General features: G+C 39.9%; 1 long non-coding RNA gene across 24 annotated transcripts in view; it reads left to right on the plus strand.

The window, feature by feature from the left end:
- Positions 1-3,869: 3,869 nt before the first annotated feature.
- LOC123276648 (uncharacterized) overlaps positions 3,870-16,930 on the plus strand; it is a 197,983-nt gene continuing 184,922 nt past the window's right edge. For 9 of the 24 annotated variants that reach the window (XR_011494107.1, XR_011494086.1, XR_011494085.1 and 6 more), the window contains exons 1-5: positions 3,951-4,089; positions 5,052-5,223; positions 5,371-5,575; positions 6,129-6,184; positions 16,169-16,266. This is a non-coding gene — a long non-coding RNA (uncharacterized lncRNA). Of the gene's footprint in view, positions 4,090-4,178; positions 4,312-5,051; positions 5,224-5,370; positions 5,576-6,128; positions 6,185-16,168; positions 16,267-16,930 lie in introns of those variants that run through there. The other 15 variants (XR_011494096.1, XR_011494104.1, XR_011494097.1 and 12 more) reach the window with 11 other exon arrangements.

Here is a 16,930-nt window from a genome sequence, read left to right on the forward strand (position 1 = left end):
AAGAAATGAGAAAAATATATTTATAGATTCTTTTTTTTAAAACCCAGAAATTTATTACTTCTGGCTCTCTTAATTTCTTCCAGCTGATTCGAGGTACTGTCTGATGTCATTTTCTTCCAGCCCAAAGAATTTCCTTTAGTATTTCTCACAATTCAGTTCTGATATCAAGAAATTCTTCCAGTCTTTTTAAATTTAAGAATGTCCTTATTTTACCTTTATAATTAGTGGATAGTCTTGCTGGATAAAAAAATTCTTCGTTACCATTTTTTCTTTCAGTATTTTGAATATGCCATTTCTCTGCCTTCTAGGGTCTATTTTCTCTGATGAGCAGTTAGATATTATTTATGTTGATGCTCTCCTGTACATGTTCAGTTGTTTTTCTCTTTCTTCTTTTAAGATTTTCTCTTTGTTTGTGGCTTCCAACAGTTTGACTATGATGTGTCTAGGTAAAACTATATCTTTGTATTTATCCTACTTGGAGTTCAGTAAGCTTCTTGGATGTGTAAATTAACATTGTTTCATCAACTTTGGGAAGTTTTGGACATTATTTCTTCAAAAAATTACAATAACTATTACATCCACAATTTGAGGAGGTTGTATTAGATGAGATTTGGGACATTTACTGGGAAAGTCTAGGAACCTGGAAATTGGAATGATTACATGTATTTGGATTCAGATATAGCTGAACTCATTGGGCACAATGAGTCTCCCTTGATTTCATAAGCAGTCATTTCTCCCTGTGTGAGGCTGTTCCTTCATTGCTGGTATTCAACTATAGGATGAATCTCAAAATCATTATCCTGAGTGAAAAAAAAGCCACACGAAAATACACTGTATGATTCCTTTTGCATGAAACCCTAAAAAGATAAAACTAATCTAATATTGACAGGAATAGAGAGAAACAGTTCCCAGATGGAGGTGTCTGAACAGTTTGAAGAGTGATCCAATATACTGGGGCTCTCAATAGATTGCCTCAATTACTCACTCAGATAAGGTTTGAATACAAGAATATCTTCAAGAGGGGCATTATGTTCCTCAATATTTTATAAAATGATCACTACCCATATGAGGGTGAATGCCAGGTAAGTACACCTCCCCCAGTTACTGCTAGGATGGACTCAGTGTGAGGTCAAGATTAAGGTGAAGAAATTGTATTCCTTCACTTACATGGATTTACCGAGCATCTAGGAAGCCCAAAGTTATTATCAGAGGAGAAGGATATGGTCAAACATATACTACTACTTGGTCGGAACAGATATTCTAAACTCTGTGCACTTTGCCTGGCAGGTGCACACTTGCCTCTGCACAGCTTTGAGGCTTATTAGACAGTTCAAGTTTGTTGTACCTGCCACACTCTCTGCAATTTTAAGGCCTTTAAGGTATACTAAAAGTCACTGCTTTGAGGAGCTTAGAAAAAAAAGTGAAGAGTAACTGAATTCTGACAGTGTCTCTCTCACTTCTCTCTCTCTCTTCAAATCCTAAGGGGTGATCCTAGTATAAGTTACCCCTGAAGGAGATACACACTATCCTCAGGCCCTGTCCGAACTTCCTTACTGGCTCCAGGCCCATAATGGGAATAAAAAACCAGCTATGTTCAGAGTAAAATTGCAAGAAATCCAGAAATTAAAAAACCAAAAACACAAAAGGAACTCAAGATCTTGCCCAATAAAGCAGAAACTAGGTAGCACATAAGGGGGTGGATCCTTACCATATTAGATTAGGAAGGATGAATTATGTTTGGATAGGCTCAAATTAATCAATATGAGTATACTCCCTGTGGACTCAGGAGCAGCCCCTGTTGCATTTCAAAGCAATGAAATATGTATTTTCTCTAATGGGATACTGACAAATGTTTTTTTAAAACTCTTAGAGTGTTTCTCATGTGCAGCCATCTTTTGTGGTGACATGAAGGGATCAGTGGTGGTGGCTCTTTGATCATGAAGTTCATTGAAATGAAATAGATGGGTATTCTACTAAGATGCTTCTTGAGATATATATCTATATACATGTGAAATTCTGGATCTTGTGGGCAGAAAATGAACACAAATCACCACAACAGGGATTTAGATTCTCTTTCTAAATCCTTGATATATCCTACTTTATAGACAGGAGGCTTTGACTAAAGGGAAGGCTGGGTCCCTTTGACAAAATTCCTCATAACTTGGTCACAATAATATACAATTAAACATTCCCCAAAAGTCCCCAAGGGAGACCTGTGGCCACATACCCATCAACTTTCCTTCAAACTGGGTTTACAGTGTATGGTGGCATCATTGGAAATTATGGCTGCTACAATTACAGTCTCACTTGGGGTGGTTCTGAAACGTGTGGTGAAAAAAATCTTCCCAGTGGGTAGAGTTTGAGGTATATTTAGTTCACTTTGTGAAGAACTGACATGTACTTGAGTTTCGATTTATACTGATTTATGTCCAGTAGCTCAGTGAGTTGACAGGTAGTAGGGGGCTAAACAAGAATAAGACTGGAAAATTGGTGACAACAAGGTCTAGAAGAGACATATGTGGATGGAATTCTAAGAATAGGTATTGAATGGGGTTTATAAATGCTTAACAGAGGATAGGATATCAGAGGGAAGAGAACAAGTGAGGTGTTGGGTATTTATTCCTTTGGCTCTCCGTGCTGAGCCATGTAATGGGCATTCACAATGTTTCTCTTCCTAAGACCACAGCTCTCATAAGGGTGGCCTTTTGTGCTAAGTTCTGATAATGTTACCTACTCTCACTACAGCCCTGGGGGTGATAATAACTCTCTACCAACACTAGTTACAGGATGCTTCCCTAACCCTACCCACATTTTTAGAGCCCTATTTATTAGACTCTCCTCAAGTGTCCCATGGTTTCTTGACAACTCACACCTGTTTCTTGAGGGGACCCTGACTAATAGGCCCCACAACAACCCTGATCATAAACTCCATGGGGGTAGGGAATTTACTCTCTTTTATTTGATGTTGCTATCCCAGCACCTAGAATGACGTCGATTGTACAGTCAGTTTTCAATAAATGTTTGTTAAATGACATATGTTGTGACCACTTTCTCTCCTTTGTGATATTTATGTTAAAGTCTATTATGATTGATTTAATATAGTTTAACCAGCATTCTTGTGCTTTTATGTGTAATTTGCTAAAGAATGACAAAGAATTATAAACGTCAGCAAAAAGCAAGCAAACTTGTCGTTATGTGCATGGAAATCCAAGATATTTAACACAAGTATTTATGAAACAATAAGAGAATTCAGCAAGAAGCACTGTTAATGTATAAGACCCAACAGATTTCCTATAAACATCCACCCCTGGAGCACCTGTGCAGACCCTCAGTAGAATCTGCACACTGGGCCCCAGGCGCGCCAGGATGGAGCTCAGGGGTTGGTGGGTCCGGCGGCTGTAAAGGAACAGGGTGGAGGTCCCAGGTTGAAAAATTGTAAAATTATAATTTTACAGCTATGTAATTTAACTACTTCAGTCGTCATGTCTTTTTCTTTTTACAAAGTCAATTTTCCTACATAACTCCAAATTTTTTTCACACCATTTAAGTAACGATATTTTAATATTTTCCGTATCCAATCCGTATTCAAATTTCCCCACTTACCTCCAAGTGACTTATGAAAAAAAATGCTATTTTAATCGGGAGCCAATAGCGGACTACCCTTTGCATTTGACAGCAGAGTTCAGGCTTAACCCTTAACCTCTTTGGGCTCAGAGGACCCTGGGCAGAAAAGGTTTAAGAACATCGTGATCCCGCTTTCGCGGAAAGGCCAAGAGTGACTTGAAATGTAGACGCAGAGGCCTATGGGAAATGTAGTTTTAAATAGGTGAGGTTCACCGCCTGGACTCTGGGAAGGGCACGCCACGCTCCTTCTGCGCATGTGCAGCCGTAGCCTCCTCGTTTGTCTGCTCAGGACTCCGGAGAACCGTTGGGGAACTTTGGGGTGTGCTCGGAAAATGCAGGGTGCGCACCGAGGGCGAGGGACTAGCTGGGAAGGGTGTGCCTGTGCTTGGGGATGGGAGCAGGAAGTGTCTGGGACCTCGTCGCCCCCCGCGGCGGTGTATAAACCCGGGCGGGCCGTCAGAGCGGGTAAGGCCGATGGGGGAGACCCCGGCCCTCGGGCTGCCGGGGGGGCGCAGGTGTTCGGGGCGGTCCGGGATGCCCGAGGATCGTGTGACCAGCCTGCCTGCAGCCCGCCCGGAGAGAAGCCCGTGTCGGCGGCGGTGGGTGCGGGAGGGAGGAGTGCGTTTATCAGGCGGACGGTGACCGTGGGTCTGCGGTGGAGCCGAGCTCTGGAGCACTACAGGCCCGGTCAGTGCCAGCTCTGTCACCTGTAAGCAGGGGCGACAGAAGGAACCTGGGCGAGAGTCAGGGTTCTCATCTATAAATATTAATAATGATTGTTTCACGGCGACGTTTGGAAACATAGATCACTATTTTAGACAAGTGCCAGGTAGGAAGCCTTAAGTAAGTGACAACTGCTGTTATAGTTAGAGGACGCTTTGTTTTTTTACTGGATAGTTTAATGGACCCTGACAACCACTTCACCAGAAACCGAGGCTCGGGTCGGTGGCCCAATGTGCTCGAGTCAGGAGCTCCCAGCCAGGGAATTTGGATTCGAGGGCAGGTGTGCTTCGCTTCAGTCTCAGGCTTTGTCTGATGTCACACCTGCCCAAGACTGGCATTACAGCCTTCACAGCACTTAGGAACATGGCCTGTCCCTGCGTCCCCAGGGATGTAAAGGAAAGGATGTGGATGGAATCCCACCGTGTGTCACATGTATCCTGGGATTTCTAGTGTCTCTTCAGGTCCCTTGGGTCAGACAGAGGTGCCTGGCCCCCTCTGCATTGTCAGGCTTTCTGTCCTTGAAGTCTAATGTTATAATGAATTCCAAGAGTCAGGCTTTTTGCCCCTAAGATGAATTTATTTCTCAGATCCATGTCCCAGTTGCCTTGAAACAAACCAGCCCTTGTGAGGCAGGAAGCAGGGGGCCTCTGTGAGGGAGTCGTACCTGGAAGAGAGCGCCCCTCTGACCTTAGACCTCTCTCCAGAGCTTCAGAGCAGAGACCAGAGCCCAGAAAGGAGCAGATGCTAGATTTGCAAGATCAGAAGCAGGTCTTGGTCCTCCTGCCCAGAATGAACCAGACTTGATGATGATGCCACCTTCAGGAGCCACCACACTGTGTGACAGTGGGGCATTTGGGCCGTCCCTGGGAAGTACAGGTGAGCTGGGGTGGCCCAGGGGCAGGCTGCTCAGGAAAGGCTGCTTTGTTGGAGAGCCATGAGGGCAAGGTCTGGGGGTAAGGGACAACCAGGCAGAGGGAGGAAGTTCTGTCTCCAGTCCCCTTAAATGGCCCCCGCTATTTACAGATGCGCTGCTGTCACACATGTCCACCACCACATGTGACATTAGTGACGTTATCCTGATGTCACAGGATCCAAGAATGATGATCTGTGAAGAGTTTTCCAAGGTCACCTACTTCTAACTCTTTTGAAAGATTTAAAGACATTGGGCCTGAAAATTTCAGTGACTTGTCCAGGGAAACGCAGTTTGTGACAGTTCACTCTCTCACAGGTAAGTTACCAAAAGCATCTATCAAAAGGGCCTTTTGAGAAATACTTCCCAGCTGAAATGAACAATTAAAAATTCCTGCCTTAAATCCTCCCATCTCTTTTACTAGGCTTTCCGTGGATTGTGTATACCAGGGGTTAAATAATATTACTGAGAAAAATAGATAAATGATGCATACTGAGTATTTTTCTGCTAAGTTAACTTTAATGAAGGAATAGTGTCTTGTCGTTTGGCGTACTTTAATTCAACGGATCGGTTGTTTTTATTTCTTTCTGTTATTCAGAAGGACGCATGCGTTATTGTTAAATCAATCGAGTAAAGTTTATGTTCACTCAGTAAAAAAATGCAGATTTCAGCTCCGTGGTCATTTCAGAATCACACAAAGACAGGTGTTGCTGCCTGTCCATGATCCTTCTTGTGCCTTTTCAAAGCCCAGAGGGCCCTGTGCCTATGGGGAGGATGATCCCCAACTGGGGTGCTGAGATTTGAGGAGGTGAATCTAAGAGCTGTAAGGCAGCTAAATCTCAGGACCCCTGTCTTCTTTCTGTCCCCTCAGCTGAACCACAGTCCTCTGTACTCGCCCAGGAGCCACAGAAAGTGAACATCCCTCAGGTGAGCTCTTTATTCATTCCCCACTTTATATTGTAATGGATTTATAAGGTTTAGCAGGATCCATGCATTAAAGGAAAAGGAGAAGTAGAAATAGTAGAAATCAAGTCAGTCTTGAGGAAAAATACACCGTGTTTTACTATTAATTGTGATGTTGGCTGTTAGCTTTGAGTGGGTAACCTTGTCAGGGTAAGTAGTTTCCCACTAAGCTACCTGTTTCAATCTCTTTACTTGTGATTGGGCTATTCACATTTTCTGTTTCTTCTTGATTCACTTTTGGGAAGTTGTATGAGTCTTAGAATTTATCTGTTTCTTCTAGATTGTCCAGTTTGTTGCTATATAGTTTTTCATAGTATTCTCTTATAATCCTTTATATTTCTGTGGTATCTGTTGTAATTTCTCCTCTTTCATTTCTAATTTTATTTATTTGAGCCTTCTCTCTTGTTTTCTTAGAGAGTCAGGCTAAGGGTTTGTCAATTTTGCATATCTTCTCAAAGAACCAGCTCTTTGTTTCACTGATCTTTTCTACTGTTCTTTTTTCTTTTTTGGTTTCAATTTCATTTATTTCTGCTCTGATTTTTATTATTTCCCTCCTTCGGCTGACTTTGGGCTTTGTTGGTTCTTCATTTTCTAACTGTATTTTAAGATTGCTTATTTGAGATCTTTCTTGTTTTTTAAGCTGGGCCTATATTGCTATGAATTTCCCTCATAGGACCACTTTTTTCTGCATCCCATATGAGTTGGTGTGGTGTATTTTCATTTTCATTTGTCTCCAGATATTTTTTGATTTCTCTTTTAATTTCTTGAATGATCCATTGGTTGTTCAGTAGCATGTTGTTTAGTGTCCACATATTTGTCACTTTCCCAGCTTTTTTCCTGTAGCTGATTTCTAGTCTCATAGCATTTTGGTCAGAAAAGATGCTTGATGTGATTTCAATCTTCTTAAATTTATTGAGGCCTATCTTGTTTCGAAACATATGGTCTGTCCTTTGAATGCTCCATGTGCACTTGAGAAGAATGTGTATTCTGCTATTTTTGGACAGAATGTTCCATATATATCTATTAAGTCCATCTTGTCTAGTTTTTCATTTAATTCCACTATTTCCTTGTTAACTTTATGTCTGGATGATCTATCCATCGATGTAAGTAGACTATTGGGGCCCCCTGCTATTATTATGTTGTTGTTAATATCTCTTTTTAGGTCTGTTAATAGTTGCTTTATGTACTTTGGTACTCCTTTGTTGGGTACACATATATTTATAAGTGTTATGTCTTCTTGTTGGAGTGTCCCTTTTACCATTATATACTGCCCCTCTTTGTCTCTCGTTGCCTTTTTTATCTTGAGGTCTACTGTGTCTGATATAAGTATTGCAATAACTGCTTTCTTTTGTTTGCCATTAGCTCAGAGTATCATCTTCCATCCCTTCACTCTGAGCCTGTGTTTGTCTTTAGAGCTAAGAGTGTTTCCTGGAGTCAGCATATTGATGAGTCTTGTTTTTCAATCCATCCCACCACTCTGTCTTTTGATTGGAGAATTCAATCCATTTACATTTAGAGTGATTATTTATATATAAGGGCTTAATGCTGCCATTTTGTCACTTGTTTTCCAGCTCTGTATTTCCCTTGTTTCTCGTCTTGTGTATTTTGGACTGCCAGTTCAGTTTGGTAGTTCTCTATGATGGTTTTCTCAGTTTTCTCTCTTTTGTGTGTGAGGAAGACTGGCCCTGAGCTAACATCTGTAAGCAATCTTCCTCTCTTTTAGCTTGAGGAAGATTGCCACAGATGTTAGCTCAGCAACAATCTTCCTCTGTTTTTTGTATGTGGGATGCCAGCACAGCAGGGCTTGATGAGAGATGCATAGGTCTGTGCCTGGGACCTGAAGCTGCAAACCCTGGGTGGCTGAAGCAGAGCATGCGAACTTAACCATTATGCCACTGGGACAGCCCCTCAGTTTTCTTTTTTTGGTATCATTTGTGTCTCTGTTCTGATTATTTTTTTAGTGGTTACCATCAGGTTTGTATAAAAAATCTCGTAGATGAGATATACCATTTTCTGATAGCCTCTTATTTCCTTGGTCTAAGCCAGTTCCATCCCTTTCCTCTTCCTCTGATTTGTTGGTCATAACACATTCTGTTTTGTGTTGTGATTTTGTGGTTAAAATCACAAGAGTATAGTTATTTTTGATGTTTTCCTTCCCTTTATCTTTCATGTCATAATTAAGTTTTTGCTAACCTCTTCTGGTAGAGAGCTGCAATTTTCTGACTTTGCCTGCCTATTTATCTCCTTGCTCAAGGCTTTGTGAACTCTTTTTTTTCTTTTTCAGGTATGAAGGTCTTCTTGAGCATTTCCTGTTTGGGGTGTCTTGTGGCGATGAACTACCTCAGCTTTTGTTTATGTGGGAAAGTTTTTATTTCTCCACCATATCTGTAGGATATTTTTCCCTGGATAGAGTATTCTCAGCTGAAGGTTTTTGTCTTTCAGAATTTTGAATATCTCATTCTCCCTTCTCGTAGCCTGTAAAGATTCTGCTGAGAAATCTCCTGAAAGTTTGATATGGTCTTTGTAAGTTATTTTCTTCTGCCTTGCTGCCTTTAAAAATATTTCTTCTTTGTCACTGACTTTTGCCAGTTTTACTACTCTATGCCTTGGAGTAGGTCTTTTTACATGGATGTAATCAGAAGTTCTGTTAGCGTCTTTTACTTGTTATTCCAGCTCCTTTCCCAGGTTTGAACAGACTTTCTGCTCCTTTCTCCCTCCCTTCTCCCTCTATAATACCCATAGTTTTTATGTTGCATTTCCCAATTGAATCAGATATTTCTCAGAGAATTTCTTCATTTCTTTTTAGTCTTAATTCTCTCTCCTCCTCCATCTGAAGCCTTTCTATATTTCGGTCCTCCAGATTGCTAATTCCGTCTTCCATAACGTCAGCTCTGTAATTCAGTGTGTCCAGATTTTTCTATATCTCATTGTGTTTTTCATCTCCAACATTTCTGATTGGTTTCTCTTTATAGGGTCAATCTCTTTTGTGAAGTATTCCCTCTGTTTATTAATTTTATTCCTGATTTAATTGAACTATCTGAATTTTCTTGTAACTCGTTGAGTTTTTTAATGTTAGCTATTTTGAATTCTCTGTCATTTACATTGTAAATTTGTGTGCCTTCAGGATTGATTTCTAGGTGCTTTTCATTTTCCTTCTGGTCTGGACTATTAATATATTTCTTCATACTATTTGATGGGGTTGGTTTGTGCCTTCACATAGATAGTATCTGGTTGCAGATTCCACCTGCCGCCAATGGAGGAGGTTCAGGAGCTGTGTATTCTGAGCCTGCTGTGATCCCTGGTGTCTGTGCTTGTCCTTTGGAATCTATGCTGACAGGACCCATCTGCGATTGCCTGCTTGTAGCTGCTGCTTTGCTAACGTACGCATGGGCACTCTAGACGGGGTCCCTTGCTCTGGCTGACTGGCTGAGCTTGTGAGCCCAGCAGGGGGAGGGGCACTTCTTTTGCATGTGCCATCCCGTGGGTGTTCTCTGTTTGCCCTCGCTGTCTGTCCTCCTGGCGTGCTGCCTTCATGAAGACAACCCCACAATAGCTTAGCCTCCTCTGTGGAGCTTTCCTATGGGATGTGAGGGAACTTGGAGAGCGAAGGCTTTCCCACAGAGTCTCCCCCCAGGCCCCTCTTTTCTCAGAGCTGTGCATGGTCCTGTGCCCTGGGTCATTGCTGGGGAGGGAGAGGAGATCCCCTTACTTCCTCCTCCTTCCTCCTGGGGGGTCCAGCACGTCCACCTTCAGACATATGGCTGCATGGGTCTCTCAGATGTCTTTTGTGTTGTGTGCTTGTCCTCTGTTGGTTTATGAATGTCCTTTTCATTGTTTCTTAGGGAGGAGAGTCTAAGGGAAGAGCTCACTCCGCCGTGAAGCTGATGTCATGCCTGGTCATTCTATTTTTAAGTTTCTGAGGAATCTCTGTACTGTTTTCCACAGTGGCTGCACCAATTTACATTCCCACCAGCAGTGTATGAGGGCTCCCTTTTCTCCACATCCTCTCCAACACTTCTGTTTTCTTTGTAAAGATTGGCACCTGAGCTAACATCTGTTGTCTATCTTATTTTCCTTCTTGTTCTCCCCAAACCCTCCCAGTACATAGTTGTATATTCTAGTTGTATGTCCTTCTGGCTGTGCTGTGTGGGATGCCACCTCAGCATGGCTTGATGAGTGGTGCCGTGTCCAGGCCCAGGATCCAAACCGGCAAAACCCTGGGCTGCTGAAGTGAGTAGCGCACACGAACTTAACCACTCGGCCATGGCACTGGCCCCTCTCCAACACTTCTTATTTCTTGTCTTTTTAATAATAGCCATTCTGATGGGCATGAGGTGATATCTCATTGTGGTTTTGATTTGTATTTCTCTAATTATTAGTGATGTTGAACATCTTTTCATGTGCCTGTTGGCCATCTGTATATCTTTGGGAAAATGTCTGTTCAAATCCTCTGACCATTTCTTGACTAAGTTTGTTCTTTTGTTGTTGAGTTCTTCATATATTTTGGATAGCAACCCCTTATTGGATAAATGATTTGCAGATATCTTCTTCCAGTTGCTAGGTTGTCTTTTCATTTTATTGATGTTTCCTTTGCCATACAGACGCTTTTTAGTTTGATGTAGTCCCATTAGCTTATTTTTTCTTTTGTTTCCCTTTCCTGAGGAGACATATTCAAAAAGATACTGCTAAGAATGATAGCAAAGAGCTTACTGCCTACGTTTTCTTCTTTGGAGTTTTATGGTTTCAGGTCTTACATTCAAGTGTTTCATCCATTTTGAGTTAATTTTTGTGCATGGTGTAAGATAATGGTCTGCTTTCATTCTTCTGTGTGCGGCTGTCCGTTTTCCCAACAGTGTTTATTGAAGAGACTTTCCCTTCTCCATTGTATGTTCTTAGCTCCTTTGTTGAAAATTGGCTGTTCCTAAATGTATGGGTTTATTTCTTGGCTATCAATTCTGTTCCATTGATCTGTGTCTGCTTTTCTGCCAGTATCGTGCTGTTTTGATTAATACAGCTTTGTAGTATACTTTGAAATTAGGGAATGTGATGCCTCCAGCTTTGTTCTTTTTTCTCTGGAGTGCTGTGGCTCTTTGGGGACTTTTGTTTCCAATAAATTTTAGAATTCTTTCTATTTCTGTGAAAAATGTCATTGGAGTTTTGATAGGGATTACATTGAATCTGTAGATTGCTTTAGGTAATATGGACTTTTTCACTATGTTAATTCTTCTAATCCATGAGCACAGAATATCCTTCTATTTCTTTATGTCTTCTTTAATTTCTTTCAACAATGTCTTATAGTCTTCAGTGTATAGGTCTTTCACCTCATTGGTTAAATTTATTCCTACCCACTTAATTCTTTTTGTTGTGATTGTAAATAGGATTGTATTCTTGATTTTTTATTTCTGCTCGTTTGTTTTTAGTTTTTTGATGGATTCTTTAGCGTTTTCTATATGTAAAATCTCATCATCCACAAGTAGTGACAGTTTTACTTCTTCCTTTCCAGTTTGAATATGTTTTATTTATTTTTTTTATTTGATTGCTCTGGCTAGGACTAAGAAGTGAGCGTGGGCATCCTTGTCTTGTTCCTGCTCTTAGAGGGATAGCTATCAGTTTACACCATTGAGTATAATGTTAGCTGTTGGTTTGTCATATATGGCCTTTATTATGTTGAGGTACTTTCCTTCTATAATTATTTTATTGAGAGTTATTATCATAAATATGTGGTGAATCTTGTCAAATGCTTTCTCTGCATCTGTTGAGATGATCATGTGATTTTTATTCTTCATTTTGTTAATGTAGTTTATAACATTGATAAAGAATACTGTTGTAATCCTTTGTATTTCTGTTATATTGCTTGTGATTTCTTCTCTTTCTGATTTTATTTGAGGCTTCTCTCTTTTTGTCTTATTCTACCTAAAGGTTTGTCAATTTTGTTTATATTTTCAAAGAAGTAGCTCTTAGTTTCGCTGATCTTTTCTATTTTCTTTTTACTCTCCATGTCATTTATTTCAGCTCTGATTTCTAGTAGTTCCTTTGTTCTCCTGAGTTTGGGCACTTCATTTTTCTTCTTTTCTGATTCTTTTGGATGTATTGTTAGATTGTTTATTTGAGATTTTTCCTGTTTCTCAAGGTAGGCCTGTGTTGCTAGGAACTTCCCTCTTAGTACTGCTTTTGCTGTATCCAATAGATTTTGGTACACTGTATTTTCCTTTTCATTTGTCTCCAGATATTTTTCCATTTCTCCTTTAATTTTGTTGTTGTTCCAATAGTTAATGAATAGCACGTTGTTTAGGCTCCACCTATTTGTGACTTTGCCAGCTTTCTCCTTGTGGTTGATTTCTAGTTTCATACCATTGTGGTTGGAAAAGATGCTTGATATCTTTTCAGTCTTCTTAAGTTTATTGGGAGTTGTTTTGTTTCCCAACAAACAGTGTATCTTTGAGAATGTTTCATGTGTACTGGAGAGAAAATGTATATCCTGCTGCTTTTGGATTGAATATTATATATGTATCTGTTCAATTCATCTGGTCTAGTGTTTCATTTAAGATCAACGTCTCTTTGTTGATTTTTCTCTCTAGAAGACCTATCCGTTGATGTAAGTGGGTTATTAAAGTTCCCTACTCTTATGGTGTTGCTGTCAGTTTCTCCCTTTAGATCTGTTAATAGTTGTTTTATAGACTTTGGTGCTTCTACGTTAGGTGCATATATATTAATAAATGTTATGTCTTCTTGATGGATTATCCCCTTTATCATTATATAATGCCCATCTTTGTCTCTTGTCTTTTTTGGCTTGCAGTCTATTTCGTCTGATAGAATTATGGCTACACTCACTTTCTTTTGGTTGTCATTTGGTTGGAGTATCATCTTCCACCCCTTCACTCTGAGCCTATGTTTTTCTTTAGAGCTGAGATGGGTCTCCTGGAGGCAGCACATTTTTGGGTCTTTTTCTTAACCTGTCCAGCCTCTCTGTCTTTTCATTGGTGCATTCAATCCATTTACATTTAGGATGATTATGGATATATAGGGACTTACTATTGCCATTTTATCTTTTGTTTTATGGTTGCTCTATATTTCCTTTGTTTCTTTTTCCTTGTGTTTCTCACTACAATTTCAGCTTGACGGTTTTTGGTGGTGTGTTTTTCAATTTCCTCTTTTTTTATGTTTCGTGACTCTGCCTTAATTTTTGTTTTGTGGTTACCATGAGGTTTGTATAAAAGGTCTCACAGATGAGATAGTTCTTTTTCTGCTGATAGCATTTTTGCTTCATTTGACTAGGCAAGTTCTGTCCTTTTCTTCTTACCTTGCTATTTTTGTTGTCAAAATTATTTCTTTCTGTATTGTGAATTTGTTACCAAATTGGAATGGTTAATGTTATTTTTAATGCTTTCTTTCCCTTTAACCTTTGCATCATAATTGTTTACTACCATGTTCTGATACAGAGTTGCAGTTTTCTGATTTTATCTATTTATCAACTTGTTTAAAGCTTTGTATCCTTTGCCTTTTCATTTCAGACAGGAGAGCTCTTTTTGACATTTCTTATAAGGCAGGTCTAGTGGTGATGGACTCCCTCAGTTTTTGTTTCTTCCTCACACTTTATTTGTCAGCTGCAGCAGTGGACCCCCAGCTGTCGCAGCACCCAAGGACACAGAGCTGATTATTACAGTGTTGATTAATACAGTCCCTAAGTAGCTCTCAAATACTTCTACTTTTCTGCATCCTTTCTGAAACCACCCTAGTCGAAGTAAGCAACTAAGTAACTGGATGACTCTAATGACCTCATGTCTCTGATCCTCAATTTCTTGGTTTGTGAGATGAGGCAGTTAGAAGGATCACCAAGTTTCTTCCTTCTCTATATTCTGTGATTATCAGAATCTACAACTATGGAGAGACTCAGGGAAAAATCAATTCCAATGTTTTGGGAAACCATCTCACTTTCTCCATTTAAATTAACTCTTGGGGTGACTGAGATTGTGCCTCATATCCTCTCATAGCACTGCTCTTAAGGACAGTCTCAGAATCTTCAAGACAACTTAAAAGAAGGCCCTTTCTCTTAAATAGGAATCTGCCTTATGCCATGTTTTGAGCTGTAGAAAATATTTTAGAATGAGATTCTAGTGTTGGTAACAAATTTATCTACATTGTTAATTCATCTGAAAGCTCCTATTCTTGAAAATGTCCCATGTGGGGGTAAAGAAGTTCCATGTAAAGATTTAGTCCATTTTTGTTGACAATCTCTTGAGTGTATGTTAAAAACCTGGATAACAGGATACTGTTCATGGAGATTGGGGGGAGGGACAGTGATGAATGAGTTTGGTTGACTTTCAGCAGTAGTAAGGTCAAAATGAAAGCATTATAAAAGAAGAGTAGAGATTTAGGTCAGGGCTTTCTATGAAAAACAAGTAAAAACCATAAGCAGATGGAAAAAGTTTAAGTGACACAGTATGGCAGATTCCACTGATGAGTTTAATAGGCAGCCATTTTAGTGGCAGAGAGAGTAGACTGATTCAAGGGACAAGAACCAAAAAGCAAGGGGTCCCATCCTGCCCTGAGGATTCTTTTGTTCTGAAGTGTGTTAGCCCAGCTGAGTGAAGACCTGGGGAGGATGTTGTAGATCCTCTAAAAGGGGCATCCATCAGCTGCAGGAAGATGTGCCATCTCTCCCCAAAGCTCATTAGCAGATTGGAAGTGGGATGCTACATTACTCTGATTAGCGTTAATTTTATAATTCTAGGCATAGAACTTTCCTCCACATGAGTCAGCCTTCACACAAAAACACAGACTCACATGGTGTGGATAAAACACAAGTAACCTTACTGCTGCTTCCCATCTTCCAAGGACCCAGTGGGAAGGAAAACGTGGTTCCCTAGCAAAGAGGGGAGTTAAGGGCTGGAGTTTTCCAGCTCTCCAAGCTGGGTGCAGGTCCCACAAATCGGGGAGAAGTGCAATGCCATCTTTCTGGCAGACCAAGACTTTGGGAAAACTGGGTCCTTCTGATCTGGTTAGGGAAGACGCAGTACTTCCAACAGCCACTGCAGCAGGGCAACAGCAGCATTACAAGTGAGATGAGGAACGTTACCTCAGAGCCTCCCAGGGAGAGAGCATTTAGGCCCCTACCGTTTATTGGGATAACTGGTTCCTGGCCCTTTGGAAAATACCCAGTCATCCCAGGGCTAGACTTCTCAGGAAAAGTAACTTGCCAATCCCTTTAAAATTTGCAGCTAAAACCTATCTACACTTTTTTTTGTTACATATATTGTTGGGGCTTCATTTCAAACTGCTATATTACAAAACTGTGTTTCAGATAACTTTAAATCCATGGCAGTGACTTTCAAATTCTTTTGATGGCAACTCACAAAATAAATCTATAAATTATGTTTTATCATAAATCAGTATATACGCACACACACCAAAAGAATATAAAAATTTTATGAAACTCTTCTTACCTTTTTACGTGTAATACACTCTAATATTATCTATTCCATTTTGTTTCATTGTTTTTTAAGTGCTTGTCACACTCTCTAGAATTATTTCATAATCCACTAGTGGGTCAGGAGCGACAGTTTGAAAAGCACTATTTTAAAATTATTGCTTCCAGGTACCCTAGCCGGTAGTCTGGTATCCAGATTTTTAAAAGGCTTATTAAAATGCATCATCAAAAAGCAATATTTGCTAAAGGACCCTCAGTCTCTATAAAGAGCACTCTCTTGGGGATTCCAACCACAAGTTACCAGATAAATAACCAGCTTTCCTTTGCAGAACTGAGATGTGAGCTCAACACCAAGTAAAAATGACATAAAATCAGAACAAAGTTGGAAAAGGAGGACCACCTCCAAATGCAATATGTGGTCCTTCTGGGAAACATGATGCAGCCTAGAGTGAGGTGAGGGGGACAAAACAGAAAAAAAACATTAATGGAGAAAAAATCAAGCTTGTAACTTCTGTCTCCAGGCTTCACAAGGTGGACTTGTACTTCCAACCCTAAGAGACAGAGTGATGTTCAGCATGACTCCATAATCCTGTGGCCTTGAGCACCTCAGCAGACATCAGTTAAGTCATTTAAGGATAACTGCAAATTAAATTAGTTCATCCTAATTACGCAAAAATGATAAATTCAAATAAGCAAGGTAATTCAATTCTGAATTAAAAATTTTTTCAATCACTTGACATCTCAAATCAAAGCAAATGGGTAATGTTACCAATTATATCAATTCGACTCTATATTTCAATACATAAACATATGATGAACAATTAAAATTCTTATGTGATATGCATTTAACTTGTTAACATTTATGCTACAGTAGGGAACCACACTCGAGAAACGGGGTCATGTCCTTGAAAACCAAAGAAGGTTATCACAAAAGAGTCTTTGTAAGAATCCAGCAACAGGATGAGTCCCCAAAATCTATTAAGTAAACTATCCCACAGGAAAAGTGAGGCAGATCACACTAGTAAAGGCAACACTATGGAAGCTTATGAAATAGTTATCAAGGGAAACCTTTGATACATAATAAAAATATTTAGTTTTAGGAAGCAGTATGATAGGCTCTGATATGGTTGCACTTATGAGTACAGGACTTTCATAGGAAGGAAAGAAATGGAAATTCACTGAATGTCTGTGTTTTGTCATGCATCACTAAATACCTTCGATTACATTATAGCATTGGAAACTAGGAAGCAGAAATGTTAAATAACTTGTTGTAGGCCACACAG

This window comes from Equus asinus, chromosome 14 (genome assembly GCF_041296235.1).
Source record: "Equus asinus isolate D_3611 breed Donkey chromosome 14, EquAss-T2T_v2, whole genome shotgun sequence".
Lineage (NCBI taxonomy): Eukaryota > Metazoa > Chordata > Mammalia > Perissodactyla > Equidae > Equus > Equus asinus.